At 41.4% G+C, this 13,320-nt stretch overlaps 3 pseudogenes; 2 read left to right on the top strand and 1 right to left on the bottom strand.

The window, feature by feature from the left end:
- Positions 1-4,369: 4,369 nt before the first annotated feature.
- On the top strand, positions 4,370-5,396 carry LOC150015302 (protein FAM118B pseudogene; annotated as a pseudogene).
- A 741-nt stretch (positions 5,397-6,137) lies between these two features.
- LOC150015303 (protein FAM118B pseudogene) lies at positions 6,138-7,302 on the top strand (annotated as a pseudogene).
- A 3,062-nt stretch (positions 7,303-10,364) lies between these two features.
- LOC150015304 (RNA-binding protein 3 pseudogene) lies at positions 10,365-12,761 on the bottom strand (annotated as a pseudogene).
- Between the last annotated feature and the right edge of the window lie 559 nt (positions 12,762-13,320).

The raw sequence follows: 13,320 nt of genomic DNA on the forward strand, positions 1-13,320 counted from the left end.
AAATATTTATTGGAAATATTTTCAGATTTAACGCACATCAGCATTTTTATATCTATTGTCTCACTGTGTGTTTATTGATGTCAGTAACGTAGTTGATACACAATTGGTAGTGTACTATACTTGTTCTTTCACTTACTAGTGTAAGTAGAGCTGCCTTATTCCATTATACATATGTATCACAGCTCCCAGTCATTTAGTATTTAGGTATCCAATATTTTCCTATTACAAACAATGCATCCTTGTTCTTATATTATTGTACGCAAGGGCAAGTATATTCCTAGGAAGTTGAATTGCTGGGTCAAAGGTTTGTTTGTGCATTCTTTGATAGCTATTGCGACATTGTTCTTATAGAGATTGTACCATTTTATTCTCACCAGCCTGTGTGGGAGTGCCTATTTCCCCCCACAGCCCGCATGTTATCCAACAGGTGAAAAAAGATTTCTAGTTGTAGTTTCAATTCATGTCCTTTATTTTGAGTGAAGCTGAGCATCGTTTATTTCCATCTTGTGATATTTTTAAAATTCATTTTAGAGACAGAGAAGCACCAACTGGTTGATTCTTGTATGTGTCCCTACTGGGATAGAACCTGAAGCCTCAGCTATCAGGATTATGCTCTAACCTACTGAGCCATTTAGCTAGGGTTCCTTTTTGTGATTTATCTGCTGTGTTTTTCATGAGTTCTGCTATTGCATCATTGGTCATTTTCTTACTGATTTGTAGTTGTTTACATATTAAGGAAACCAGCCCTTTGTGATTATCATTATTCTTTTCCAGGTTATTTGTCTTTTGACTTTGTTTATAGTATTTATTTTTTGTCTTACAGAAATTCATATATTTGGATTTATCACTTTTCTTTTATGGCTTCTAGGTGTGGGGTTATACTGCCTTCAGATTATTAAATAATTTTATCATGTTTCACTTTAGTGCTTTTAGTTTTATTTTTATACTTAAACCTTTACTTCATCTGAAATGTATTTTTGTATAAGGAGTGAGATGGGAGTTTTGCCCAAGAATCACTGATAATGACTGCTCCTTCTTTTCTACACTAATTTGAAATGACCCCTTTATCATTTTCTAAATTCCCATACACATTTTGGTTTCTGGATTTTCTCTTCCGTTCCATTCTTCTGATCTGTCTTAATTCTGATTAACCAGAACTGTGCTATTTTAATATCACAGTAGGGCCAGTCCTCCTTCCTAACTTTTTTAAAGATTTTTTTACCACCTATTCTCAAATTACTACTTTTCCCAAAAACTATTAATGATTGGCACTTATTATATACCAGGTACTATTCTAAGTGCTGTATGCATTTTATTGCAGTTAATCTTCTTGACAATCCTGCCAGGTAGATATTATCCCCATTCCATGGAAGCATGTGCCCTGACTGGAAATCAAACTGGCAACACTTTGGTTGGCAGTCTGGTATTCAATCCACTGAGCACCACCACCTAGGGCTGGCTTTAATTTCTGATCTTAGGAGATATTTGTGTTGGAGTCATGTTAGTTACAGATTAATATAGGGAGAATTGAACTACAGTATTCCCTCATTTATCGCAGGTATTACGTTCCAGACCCCCCCCCACGCAGTAGGAACCTTACATTGATTCTACACTCTTTAAACCTACGTAACTTAAACAACATAGGTATACAGTACCACAAAATCCCGCGATATGGTGAAAAATCTGCGATAAATAAATATATTTTTAAAAATCCCGCGATAGTTAGACCGTGATAAGTGAACCGCGATATAGAGAGGAACTACTGTAATCATGATGTCGAGTCCTCCTATTTAAGAGTAGCAGGGGAAATTTTTTCTTTTTTAAGAACACCTGTCTTTCCATTTGTTTAGCCCTTATGTGCCATTAGCAGTGTGTCAAAGTTTTCTTTATATATATCTTGAGTTTTTAAAACTTTATTCCTGGATATTTTTTTGTTTTTGTTGGGATCTTATCTTCCCTTATGTTTTCTAACTGGTTATGGTTATGTATATTAAGGTTTAAAAAATAATAATTTAATATCCAGCCATCTTATACTGAATTATTTTACTAAAGTTTTTCAGTTCAAAAGCACAGTTAGATACCACTTCACATGCAATAGGATGGCTATAATTTAAAAATGGGCAATAACAATTGTTGGCAAGGATGTACGGAAATTGGAACCCCAATACATTGCCAGTGGGGATGTAAAATGGTGAGTTGCTTTGAAAAACTGTTTGGCAATTCCTCGAAAAGTTAAAAATAAAGTTACTGTATGACCGGTATTGTATATACCCAAGAGAACAGAAAACGTATGTCCACAAAAAACTGTACATCATTGTTCACAGTAGCAGTATTCTTGATAGCCAAAAAGTATATAAAACACAAATGTCTGTCAACTGATGAATAAAATATGCTACATCCATATAATGGAATGTTATATTATTCAGCAATAACAAACAACAAAGTACTGATTCATGCTGCAACATGGATAAACTTGGAAAACATGCGAATGAGCTTGTTGTGAAAGGAGCCAGTCACAAAAGACCACATATTGTATGATTCCATTTACAGTTGACTCTTGAGCAATGCAGAAGTTAGAAGCACCAACCTCCCCCCTGCCACCCCACCACACATATACAGTTGAAACTCCATATATAACTTTTGACTTCCCCAAAGCTTAAATTGTCCCTCAGTATCTCTGAGGGATTGGTCTCAGGACCTCTGGTACCAAAATCCACAGATACTCAAGTCCCCCATATAAAATGGCATAGATCAATGCATACAGTTGGCCCTCCATGTCCAGACTTCCAACCATGGAAACAGTACAGGTGTTTATTGAAAAAAATATGCATGTAAATGGACCTGTGCAGTTCAAACCTGAGTTGTTCAGGGGTCAACTGTATATTAGATATCCAAAATACAGAAAATAAATTAGTGGTTTTCAGATGCTGGAATGTGAAGTGACTGCTAATGGGTATGGGGTTTTCCTGGGGGATGATGAAAATGTTCTGGAATTAGTGGTGATAATTGCACAACTCATAATATATAAAAATCCACTGAACTGTATACTTTTTAAAGAAGCAGTTGTATGGTATGTGATTTACATCTCAATTTTTAAAAAGGAAAAATAGCTTTTCATTTGACTAAGTTGTATTTTCTGGAAATATGTTTTCAAGGGAGGCCAAATGATATTTTTACCTTGTCCTTCCTAATTTTTATGCCTCATCTTGTTACTCTTATAATAGTATCAGCTAGCATATACAGAAAATGTTAAGTAATTTTACATGAAAATGGTGATAGTGGGCTTTTTCCTGTTCCTGATCATGTCAGGAATGCTCCTCCACTAAACTATTAGGTGCATACATACACACATATATCACATTAAGAGAATACCTATCACTATTTGTCAGTAACCCATGGAGATTTTTCTCCTTTGATCTACTAATATTGTACAATATACAGATTTTCTAATATTTAATCTTTTTTACATTCCTGGAACAAAGCCCACTTGGTTGTGGTACATATCTATTGTAGTATGCTAATCTTTTGCAATTTTGCATATTTAAAAAGATTGATTTAATCATCTACCATAAATGTAGCATTGTTTAGAATGGTCCTAACCTGGAAATAACCTAGATGTGTTAATAATGACCTGTTTGAAGAGAGTGTGGTAGCCTCATATCATTGAGTATAATGCAGACCTTTAAAAAATGAGGAAACTCTCTGCCCTGACTGGTGTGGCTCAGTGGGTTGAGCACCGGCCTGCAAACAAAAGGTCACCAGTTCAATTCCAGGTTGGGGACGTATCTCTTCCTCTCTTTCTCCCTCCCTTCCCCTCTCTCTGAAAATAAATAAATAAAATATTTTAAAAATACTAAATGAAGAAGACCTGCTATGGAAAGTGTCCAAGATGCTAGAGACAGTGAAAGAGGGAACTGAGTTTGGGGGAAAACTACAAGTACAGATTTGCCTGGGTTGTTTGAGGTCTCTGTGGAACATTCCGGAGAAGATGTAGTGTCAGTGGATATGCAATGCCAACCACATAGCAAGCACTCAATAATAAACTTATTTACTGAATGAAAGAACTAAAGGAAGACAGGTATGTGGAAAGAGAGGGGAGGAACAGAAGAGAAGGTCTGGAGCTCAGGAGACTGATTTAAGCTTGAGATTTGAAATTCATTACCCTACAGATAGATGTCACTTAAGATTCTGGACATAGACAAGATCGTGCAGGGAGAGTGTAGAGTGAGAAGAGATGACACTTGAGGACAGAAGCCCAGAGCACAGGCATTTGAAGGATAGGCAAAGAATGAGGTCTTCAAAGAGACCAAGAGGGTAGCCAGAAGTAGGAAGAACACCAAGAGACAGTGTTACCTTCAAGAACTGATGAAGCAGGCGCACGTTCTCCTGGCTGAGGGTACACCCGGCTCTGCAGTCTCAAACCTGATGGATTCTACAAGGAACCAAGCCTCTGATACAGACGGTGATGGCACACGCCCCACCAAAAAGCCCAGGATGCTGTTTCCGGGATTGACAAGTAAGAATCCCCAGGAGCTCGTGCTGGTGATTGGAACAGGCATCAGTGCTGAGGTGGCACCTCAGGTCCCAGCCCTGAAATCCTGGAAGGGCTTAATCCAGGCCTTACTGGATGCTGCCATTGAATTTGGAATTCTAGATGAGGATGCCAGCGGATATTTTCAGAAACGTCTCCACAAAGACGAGCATCTTGTTCCTGTGTCCCGTGACCTTCTTCTTAACTTCTCTCCTTATACTAGTAATGTTGCATCCAGGTCTTTGAAGGACTGTTTATATGCAGTATTTCATGGATTGGGGTCAAAGATTGAAGACCCTGGAAAACAGCTGCTTCAGTCAGTTCTCAACCTGATGGAAAACGGAGCCCTGGCTTGGCTACAAATTTTGATAACATCCTAGAGCTGTATGCAGCAGATCAGGGAAAACGACTTGAATCCCTTGACCTCACTGATGACGAAAAGGTCCTTGAGTGGGCACAGGGAAAGTGGAAGCGGAGCGTGTTCCACCTCCATGGCGTCTACACCAACCCTCGCAGCATCGTCCTATATTCCACGGCGTATGAGTGTGCTCAAGAACGCTGAGTTTATGAAAGAGATGCAGAAACTTTATGAAAAGAGGTCATTTCTCTTCCTAGGCTGTGGCCAGACTGTGAATCACCCCATCTTCCAAGTCCTTTCCTCTGAGTCTTTTAAGCATAACTCTGTCCTAGATCATTTCATGCTGGTTCAGAAAGGAGATGAGGAGTTCAAAAAGCATCACAAAAAAATGCTGGCCAAACAGATTATCATCAACCCTATGGAAGTGAATATCCTGATCTTCTAGAATACTTCAACTGGCTGACCTGTGAGCTCTGCACGGGGGGCAGATCAGACCCCAGTATATGAGGGCCACAGAAGTCGCCACGGTTAGACCAAGCTTGAAGGCACTATCGTGGACAGCGTTTCACAGTAAACTTACAAGAATCCAAGTACAGCTCCTAGGAAGAACCAGAACCCAGAAATTGAAGGCTGGGGCTTTGGACAGTTGGGGGGGGGGGGGAGATGTTCCAACTTAATCCTTTGTGCGGCCAGTTGTTGGCCTTTGTTTTTTTCCCAGTTCTTGGCCTTTGTTTTTTTTTCCCCAGTTCTTGGTCTTTGTTCTTTTCCCCAGTTCTTGGCCTTATGTAGCCTGTTCGTTTGAGAATACCCGAGCACCAGCGGGACCCCGATGCAGCCCCCCTCCCCACCCCGAGGCTGTACACGGGTTGTGTCCACACCGCACATCAGTGTGATACCCACTGAGGGGGCTGCTGCTCAGCACAAAGGCCTTGGGATGTAGCTGCCAGGGATTCACTGTGGCCCTGGTGACCGTTTTGTATTCTGCTTGGTTTTTTAGTGACGCTTAATGGCTGTGTTTTAAAACGAGACTTGAAGCCCTAGTTTCTGGACCTTTTACACTGTACAGTATTTTATTTACCTGAGCTGTATTAAAAATTTGTTCATGTAAAAAAAAAAAAAAACTGATGAAGCAGGTTTCCTCTAGTGAAGGCAGTCAAGAGGAAAAGGGAAACACTTCACATTTTTTCTAAACACCTGATTTATGCCAACAACTTTAACACTTGCCATTTAGTTATCTCCCAGATCCTGAGAAGTATGAATTACCCTCATTTTACAGATAAGAAAATTACAGTGCAAAGATGTTAATGGGAATAAGGTGAAAGGATTAGCTCAGGTATGATGGAAAAACGACTGCCTCTCTGACCCCCAGATGCTGTTTCTGGGATTGACAAGTAAGAATCCCCAGGAGCTCGTGCTGGTGATTGGAACAGGCGTCAGTGCTGAGGTGGCACCTCAGGTCCCAGCCCTGAAATCCTGGAAGGGCTTAATCCAGGCCTTACTGGATGCTGCCATTGAATTTGGAATTCTAGATGAGGATGCCAGCGGATATTTTCAGAAACGTCTCCACAAAGACGAGCATCTTGTTCCTGTGTCCCGTGACCTTCTTCTTAAGCTTTCTCCTTATACTAGTAATGTTGCATCCAGGTCTTTGAAGGACTGTTTATATGCAGTATTTCATGGATTGGGGTCAAAGATTGAAGACCCTGGAAAACAGCTGCTTCAGTCAGTTCTCAACCTGATGGAAAACGGAGCCCTGGCTTGGCTACAAATTTTTATAACATCCTAGAGCTGTATGCAGCAGATCAGGGAAAACGACTTGAATCCCTTGACCTCACTGATGACGAAAAGGTCCTTGAGTGGGCACAGGGAAAGCGGAAGCGGAGCGTGTTCCACCTCCATGGTGTCTACACCAACCCTCGCAGCATCGTCCTATATTCCACGGCGTATGAGTGTGCTCAAGAATGCTGAGTTTATGAATGAGATGCAGAAACTCTATGAAAAGAGGTCATTTCTCTTCCTAGGCTGTGGCCAGATTGTGAATCACCCCATCTTCCAAGTCCTTTCCTCTGAGTCTTTTAAGCATAACTCTGTCCTAGATCATTTCATGCTGGTTCAGAAAGGAGATGAGGAGGAGTTCAAAAAGCATCACAAAAAAATGCTGGCCAAACAGATTATCATCAACCCTATGGAAGTGAATATCCTGATCTTCTAGAATACTTCAACTGGCTGACCTGTGAGCTCTGCACGGGGGGCAGATCAGACCCCAGTACATGAGGGCCACAGAAGTCGCCACGGTTAGACCAAGCTTGAAGGCACTATCGTGGACAGCGTTTCACAGTAAACTTACAAGAATCCAAGTACGGCTCCTAGGAAGAACCAGAACCCAGAAGTTGAAGGCTGGGGCTTTGGACAGTGGGGGGCGGGAGGGCGGGGGGGTACACGTTCCAACTTAATCCTTTGTGTGGCCAATTGTTGGCCTTTGTTATTTTTTTCCAGTTCTTGGCCTTTGTTCTTTTCCCCAGTTCTTGGCCTTATGTAGCCTGTTCGTTTGAGAATACCCGAGCACCAGCGGGACCCCGATGCAGCCCCCCTCCCCACCCTGAGGCTGTACACGGGTTGTGTCCACGCCGCACATCAGTGTGATACCCACTGAGGGGGCTGCTGCTCAGCACAAAGGCCTTGGGATGTAGCTGCCAGGGACTCACTGTGGCCCTGGTGACCGTTTTGTATTCTGCTTGGTTTTTTAGTGACGCTTAATGGCTGTGTTTTAAAACGAGACTTGAAGTCCTAGTTTCTAGACCTTTTACACTGTACAGTATTTTATTTACCTGAGCTGTATTAAAATTTTGTTCATGTAAAAAAAAAACAAAAAAGAACTGATGAAGCAGGTTTCCTCTAGTGAAGGCAGTCAAGAGGAAAAGGGAAACACCTCACATTTTTTCTAAACACCTGATTTATGCCAACAACTTTAACACTTGCCATTTAGTTATCTCCCAAATCCTAAGAAGTATGAATTACCCTCATTTTACGGATAAGAAAATTACAGTGCAAAGATGTTAATGGGAATAAGGTGAAAGGATTAGCTTAGGAATGATGGAAATACGACTGCCTCTCTGAGGCAAGTAGAAAGAGGGCAGAGATAAAAGCATGAAGGTGGAGAAGGGAAAATTGAAGGTGCTATGTTTGAGGACCGATTTTCTTCGTGTTCTTTTAGAGCTCTGCCTCACACACCCAGGATTCCAGTAAGATACTGAAAAAGTGGGAGCTGCCGCGAAGGGTGACATTCCATCTTATTGCCACTCATGGCCAATACAGACTCAAAGACTAGTAGCCAGAAGTGGTTTCATTTCAACGTCCTGCTGATCTGGGGCTTTCTACATCCCATCACGTGGTGCTGAGTGCACCTTGGAGATGCTGGCCTTAGTTATTGGCCACTTCATCTATAGCAGCCTATGCCCACTTCCCTGAGGTTCCTGGGTCAAGCTTTTGCCATTCCTAGCCCCCACAGTTCTTGTGTACCTAATGCCTTTAGTTCCAATGCACTGTGCATTCAAAAATATCCAGGCTTATTTGTTACTGGTTTTTTATTCTCCAGCTTTCAGTACCAAAGAGGCCATACTGAGTTAGGTAGCAGGCACTGCCCAGAAAATATATTTCAATAAAAGCAAAAAATATGTATTATGTATATACATGATAAATATATATATATATATATATATATATATCTTCATTCACCTTCAATGTGATAGCTATTTTTAGAGTACTGGCTTTGTGCAAGGAACTATGTTGGAAGGAAATAAGACTGAGACCAATTATATTTTCTTAAAGAGTTCATCCTAGTTAGGAACAGACAGCTATGGATTAGTGAGTCCACTAATAAGGATTGGTTTTGGCTTTGCGTGACAGAAAACTCAAAATAGCAGTAGATTTGGCTATCGGCTTCTTTTCTCTCCTGTCAAAGTCCTGAGAATGGCAGCTACTTGATCATGAGAGATCCAGGCTCCTCCTCATTGTTTCTTCCTTAAAAAATCAGCTCCCACCTCATGTTCTAAGATGACTGCTTCTATCATCAGATCAACACACTTGTTAGTTGGGAGAAAATAAGGGACAGAGCCCCACTCCAAACTTACCCTCTTTGAAGGGCACTTTTGCTTGCATTGTATGAAAAGGTGGGAATCTAGCTTCCCCTCCCCCTCCCCTGGGTGGCGACATTCCCAGCTAAAAATCATGTGTCCTATAACTGTAATGGGAAAAGTTCAGCAGTTTCTGTTGGTGATGATGAAAAAGATATGCAGATAGCTATAGTGCAAGACCAAAACAAAAGTGACAGCATTATACTTACTAGCTCTGTGACTTTAGGCAGGTCACTTAACCTGTCTGTGCCCCACTTTCCTCACTTACAAAATGAGGATAATAGTAGCACCCACCTCATAGGTTTACGCAAGGTTACCTAAACTGTGTAACAAGATGAATGTTACATTTTAATTAGATGCTTGTGGAATCAGTTACCTAGAAAGAATTTGTTTTCATCCTTACTGATAACTTCCAATAAAATGTTAGTAATAGTTATTCAAACAACAGTAGTCACTTTTTTTCATGAGCATGTTTTCTAATTTGCTCTAAGAGTGGGATCTCAAGAATTTATGCCCCCCCACCCCCCAAAAAACACCTTACTCAGGGTTTTATTGAACTTTTCTATATAGCCTCTCTGCCCCTTACCCCTCTCTTTTCTTAAAAACCTTGCCAATTTATCCTCTGGACAGCCAAGTACTGCCACTCATCTGACATCCTTATTATGGGAGACCCAGGGACATTTTGTCAGATCTTATTAATAACAGGAATACTTCTATAAGGTGGTGTTATCTTGTGTCAGAACACTGACACAGAAGTAATTTTTGTGTTAGATGCCAAAATATTCAGGGCCCACCTTTATCAACTATTAAAGTCTCACAGAATTGTTTTATTAACTCACCCTGGCTTCATCTAATTTCTTCCATCCTCCCTTCCCTTTTCCTGGTTTCCTCACTTAAAAAACTAGTTGTGTTGTAGGCATTTTTAAATAAGCTGTCTTAAAAACACTTGAGAATAAGACAGGCTTTTTTGGAAATTGATCAGGATGTTTGGGTATTTTGAAGGCCCTTCTTTTTAATCAGCTTTAACCCAAACTTTCTAGGTAGTCCTCATTACTTTTATGTCCTTATGTACCATTCCTTTTGTTTCAACTATGACTATTATACTGGCCACAAGCAGATTTCTGTATGACAGTTCAGATAGCTGTACTTGTATTTCCCAGACCTGAATTTACAGCTGACATCTAGACAGACTCGCTGCGTCTCCCTGCACAACTAAGAAGGACTACAACTACCTCAAAACTAGAGACAACCAGAAGTTCCAGAAAATCAAACTGCATGGAAGTCCAACAAACAAAGATATAAAGAAGAAATAATCATCCAGACAGGAGGAGCGGAGCCAGGGTGGAGAGGATGCAGTGCAGTGGCGGCAGCAGCCAGCAGAAAGCAGGGGCACACATTTTATTTTTATTATTATTATTTTTTTAGGTTTCATCTTTTTAATAGGCTCCATGAAGGACATCCTAAATGCTACATGAAAACACAAGAGAATATTTTTCTTCCAGTATTAAAAAAATATGACATTCACAAGTATTTTAAGAAACATCTACATAATCAGGGCAGTGATCTTCAGTAAAAAACACCTCTAAAGTAATCATGTTCTTGATTTCCTATAGTTACATTTGGAAATTGCTTCCTAACCATGGTAAACACTGTATAAGTTTTGAAAATGTCCCTAGATGCACATTATTTCTGGGGGGTGGGAAAAAAAAAAGTCTGGTCAAACATTCGTGTGTGTGTGTGTGGCCAAGAATCCTGAGCCTAAACTAAATAATGTCCCAGATTTTGTCTTTGAATGGGAGGGGAAAAAAAAAAAAACACCACACGGAACTTTCTAAAAGGTCTTTAACAAGCTACCTTGGGAGCTCAATTCAAAAATACATTTATGTACTAAAACAGATGTTTCAGTGCAGCTCCAAAACTCTTTATAAATACAGCCATTTGGAAGGACGATCCTGGATCAGAAGTTTTATTCCCTGTGTATCTACATTAGGTGTGCATGCCTCATCTCAGTTGTCGTAATTGTCTCTGTAATTTCCCCCTGAATAGCGGTCATAACCACCCTGGCTGCCTCCATAGTCTCTGGACCTTCCATATCCATATCCATATCCTCCAGGTCGACTGTCATACCTGCCACTCCCATAACCCTGGTCTCCACCACCTCTAGAGTAGCTGCGACCACGCCCACGGGCTCCAAAGGCACCCCCTCTGGTTCCACGGGCTGACTTGCCTGCATGGTCCACATGGATCTGACGACCATCCAGAGACTCTCTATTCATGGCTCTCATTGCATCTGAGGCATGCTCTGGATTGGTGAAGGTAATGAATCCAAAACCCCGGGATCGCTGAGTCTCCCGGTCCTTGACGACGACCACTTCAGAAATTGGCCAGAAACTACTGAAGTGATCTTCCAGAGCTTGCTCATCGGTGTTGAAGTTGAGCCCTCCAACAAAGAGCTTCCCTTCTTCAGAGGACATGGCTTTGAATTTGGGTCCTACAAATTAAGTAAGACAGCAGAATACACAGCTACGGTCGACGAGCAGAGCGACTGGGAGGGGCACACATTTTAAAAAGTAGGGAGGGACACCTGGAGAGTTCTCCCAGCACCAGACCAGATCACCCAATTCAGGTTCCAGCACCAGGGAAAATAAAGCCTCATTGCTTCTGACTGTGCAAACCAGTGGGGGTTGGGGCGGAGGAAGAAACTGCCAGTCTCTCAGCAGAGTCTGCTTGTTTAAGGGCTCATGTGGTCCTAGAACGTCTGCAGAGCCACCCACTCTGGGAATCACAGCCAGGGCAACGGCTAGAGAGGTGCAAGTCCATACGGAAGTGGGAGAAGTGCCCTGGAAAAGGGGTGAGTGCTGGGCAGGCAGCATTGTTCCCTCTCAGACCCCTCCCCCACATACAGCGCCACAACCTGGTGAAACCAAGTCACCCTGTACTGACGAATACCTAAGGCTCTGCCCCTTAAACATAACAGGTGTGACAGCCCTACCTAAGACACAGAGGCATACAAACACAGGGGCCTGTCAAGATGACGAGAAAGAGAAGTATGGCCCAAAAGAGGGAACGAATCAAGGTTGCAGTGGGAGAACAAAGTGACGAGGAGATAGCCAACCTCACAGATGAGAAGTTAGCCAACCTAACAGATATAGAGTTTAAAACATTGGTGATAAAGATGCTCACAGGCTTGACAGATATGCTTAAGTATGGCAAATGCATAAGGAAAGAAGTGAAGGCTATGCTAAATTAAACAAAGGAAAAGCCACACAAAACCAATGGTGAAGGGAAGGAAACCAGGGTTCAAATCAATGACTTGGAACATAAGGAAGGAAAAACAGTGAACCAGTACAGAAGGAGGAAACTAGAATTGAAAAAAATGAGGAGGCTTAGGAACCTCTGGGACAACTTGAAAACGTGCCAACATCCAATTCATAGGGGTGCCAGAAGGAGAAGAGGAAGAGCAAGAAATTGAAAGCTCGTGAAAAAATAATGAAGTAAAACTCCCCAAATTTTGTGAAGGAAATAGACATACAAGTCCAGGAAGGAGAGAGGGTCCCAAGCAAGCTAGACCCAGAGAGGACCACAGCAAGATACATCATAATTGAAATGCCAAAACCTAAAGATAAAGAGAAAATCTTAAAAGCAGCAAGAGAAAAGCAGTGAGTTATCTACAAAGGGGTGCCTATAAGACTATCAGCTGATTTCTCAAAAGACACTTTTCAGGCAAGAAGGGACTGGCAAGAAGTATTCAATGTGATGAAAAGCAAGGACCTACAACCAAGATTACTCTATCCAGCAAAGCTATCATTTAGAATGGAAGGGCAGATAAAGTACTTCCCAGACAAGGTGAAGCTAAAGGAATTCATCACCACCAAGCCATTATTATATGAAATGTTAAAGGGACTTAAGAAAAAAAAGATAAAAAATATGAACATTAAAACGACAAACTCACAACTATCAACAACCAAATATAAAAAAATGAAAACAAAATCCAACTACGCAAACCAGAATAGGAACAGAATCATAGGTATGGGGATCATTTGGAGGGTTATCAGCTGGGAGGGGAAGGGGGAGAAATGGGGAAATGGTGCAGAGATTACGAAGCATAATCGGTTGGTTCAAAATAGACAGGGGGATGTTAAGAATAATATAGGAAAGGGTGAAACCAAAGAAGTTACATGCATGATCCACTGACATGAACTAAGGGGGTGGAATTGCTGGAGGGAAGGGGGGTTACTGGGCCAAGGGGAGCAAAGGGGAAAAAAGTGGTACTACTGCAACAACATAATCAATAAAAT

This window comes from Furipterus horrens, unplaced genomic scaffold (assembly GCF_987537825.1).
Source record: "Furipterus horrens unplaced genomic scaffold, mFurHor1.1.pri manual_scaffold_3, whole genome shotgun sequence".
Classification (NCBI taxonomy): Eukaryota; Metazoa; Chordata; class Mammalia; order Chiroptera; family Furipteridae; genus Furipterus; species Furipterus horrens.